Source organism: Heptranchias perlo, chromosome 32 (assembly GCF_035084215.1).
Source record: "Heptranchias perlo isolate sHepPer1 chromosome 32, sHepPer1.hap1, whole genome shotgun sequence".
Classification (NCBI taxonomy): Eukaryota; Metazoa; Chordata; class Chondrichthyes; order Hexanchiformes; family Hexanchidae; genus Heptranchias; species Heptranchias perlo.
In genome coordinates this window covers 25,369,482-25,372,395 of record NC_090356.1, presented here as the reverse complement: position 1 = coordinate 25,372,395, position 2,914 = coordinate 25,369,482, and the positions used below count along the sequence as shown (strand labels likewise).

The window sequence follows — 2,914 nt, the reverse complement described above, 5'->3', positions numbered from 1 at the left end:
GGAGCTCTGGTGAATTATTTTAACATCTGATGTTGCCTCCATATCTTTACTGCCTGTATTTTGGATAATGATGCAATAACTCACAGAATATCAGGTTCTTTTGAACAGTGAATTATAAAGGAATTCACAATCTTCTCTATAATGCAAATAAAGTGGTTATCAGCACTTCAGTCAGTGCCATAAAGACGACTTCCTCTGGCTAATACCTTTTTTTTAAACATCTTTGAAGACTCATTATTGCAATAGGACTGGAATAAACCCTTGTGGTTCATTTATTGCTGTCTCTCTCTCTCTCTCATACCCCGGAATCACTTTCTCTGGCAAACAGTTATTTAGTCCCCTTCTGAACTAACCATCTCCACTGCCTCCCAGGCAATATGCTCCATACTTTCATCACCCTCTGTGTAACGTAGAGTACTCTTTGTGTGCTCATGGGGGCACCAAGGACTTTTATTAAGAACAAATAGATAAAATCACCCACATCCACATTAATAATGGAAACTACCCATGTAGCAAGTTTACACACATGGATGAAGGAATTTATAATGAGAAAAGTTGACAACAGGAAGTATGGTTTTGTAAACAGGAAGTGCACACAAAATAACATTTTTAATACATTATAGATATAGTTATAGATCATAGAACTGGTTTAATTCTGTTTTTAAGTGAGTTTTTTTCAGATAGAATGTGTCATTGTGGATTATGATAGAATCGAACTGTATCATTTGAAATGATATAAGCAGTGATATCAACCACAATGTGCAACAAAATAAAACCAAATCCTTTGTATATTATATAACACTGCAACCTAGGGGTTACTGTTGATGTTATTAGTGAACAAACGTTTAAGATGCTGATGTAACATTCATCTGCTGGTTAAACCAGGGTGTTAACCCATTTAAAATGAACAATGTTAACATCTGTTAAAATAGCAAACAAAGTAATATTAGATGCATGTGTTGAGCATTCATCAGCCAATAGAGCCAAGAGCAGTTTCAAGGCTTGTATGTGTCATATACATCATGGTCAATATAAGACCTCTTACAATACTTTTCTTCATTTATTTTTTCTCTCCTATTTTATCATCTTCTTCTGACAGCTCTGACTCCTGCAGAGGTATGGTCATGATAAGTGCCTGTTGCCCTCCAGTGCCTCATCTAAGTGGCAATTCTTCGAATGTGAACCTTGCCCTAGACTTTCTAAGATGCCATTAATCCATAAGAGCCTCACGGTCTAGCCTAACCCTGTCTTTATTTCATAGCTGCATTTTCCATCAAAGGTTAGTGGTTAGTGATCAGGAGTGGTAAACCTGTCTGATATCTCCTCGCGCCCCCACTCCCACCAACCCTGGGTAGGTAAAGGTTACCGAAATCAATTGCTGTGGCCCAAATGACACCTGGGCTCAGATCAGTTGACTCAACACAGAGAGGGACATCTCCTCACTGGTCAATCCTATCCCTATCACCTGAGCCATCAAAGAGACAAAGAGTTGCTTTTTAATGAAGGTGCAGTGTAATGCTTCATGCTGGAAGTTCACAGAAATTAAGTTCCTGATGTTGGACGGGCTTCCATTTTACACATAGGTGCATCACATAGACCTGTTGCTAAACAAACAACAAAACCAGATGGCAACAAATTTATTAGCAAAATGTGACAGTGATGCAGTTTGCTGTGAAGATTTGAATGGAGTGGCCATTAGTTCCCCCCTCCATAATTTGCTGATCACCAGAGCACTGGGAAATGCTAAATGACAGCTAAAAAAAATATTAATTCAATACAGTTCACCAGGGACTGGCTTGAGTGAGAGCTGCTGTAACTGGCAATTCCCTGTTAGCCCTGTATTGTATACTTTTAGTAATTGCAGAGGGCAACGGAGGTGTATAATGAAATGCATTATAAATATTTCACAGTTGATTTCCCTTAATTGGTTACCTTCAGTTGGTAGCTTATTTCACAGTAAAGATACTTGTCTGAATGGCAATTATTTGCCATAACGAGGAAATGGGCTTAAAATGCAGGGAAGGGAATTGTAATGCATATACATAGTACAAAGGGTAGTATTGATGCATGTGGAACAGGGAATCTGTTGCTGCGCCCATAATGTCTATGGTCCAGGTGAGGTCTTTCTCCATTTTGTTACCAAGATTGAATGGACAGTGATACAGCCAAAAACAGCTTGCTCAACAGATGGCTTATATGGTATATGAACTGCTTAGCGTGTTACTGGCCCATACAGATCAGGATTATTCCCTATTCATTTCTTTGTCTATGCTGAATTAGTTGGGTTCAGTCAAAGCAATCGTAGGGGTGCTATGATTACTAAAGTTACTCCTTTGGATAAAGAAATGAAAATCAGCCAGGGTTCCTGCCTCTGAGTGCTATCCCTGCTGGAAAGTGCATCTCTGCACTCTTGGCAGGGACTGGATTGGACTCGACTGTGGTGCTCTATGGTTAAATAGCCTTCTGAGTTTTTTTTTTGAGAGTCTGAATTAAAAAAAATATGGAACGCTTCACGAATTTGCGTGTCATCCTTGCGCAGGGGCCATGCTAATCTTCTCTGTATCGTTCCAATTTTAGTATATGAGCCATTTGAGTGAGGTATCAAAGGGTGGGTGAGACTGCAGCTGTAACCCAGCATCGTCTGATGAGGGGGATAAAGCGAAAATGCAAGAAACAAAAACAAAAACAATTAATTGATGCACAAGAGGAGCAGTTGTCACTTAGTTATGGCCCTAGTTATGCAATATTGAACCAATTAGATATACTTTATTGGTCAAGTTTGAATAATACACATAATCAAGCTTGCTTCAGCAGGTGCCACTCTGCCTACAGTTTAAGCAAGGTCATTTTTTAAAATTCATTCATGGGATGTGGGTATCGCTGGCAAGGCCATCATTTATTGCCCATCTCCAAT

General features: G+C 39.3%; 1 non-coding gene across 1 annotated transcript; it reads right to left on the bottom strand.

Annotated features, from left to right (window-relative positions):
• Positions 1-2,494: 2,494 nt before the first annotated feature.
• LOC137301223 (U6 spliceosomal RNA) lies at positions 2,495-2,603 on the bottom strand. Its single transcript, XR_010958247.1, has one exon. It is a non-coding gene; the product is annotated as a U6 spliceosomal RNA (small nuclear RNA).
• Positions 2,604-2,914: the final 311 nt, after the last annotated feature.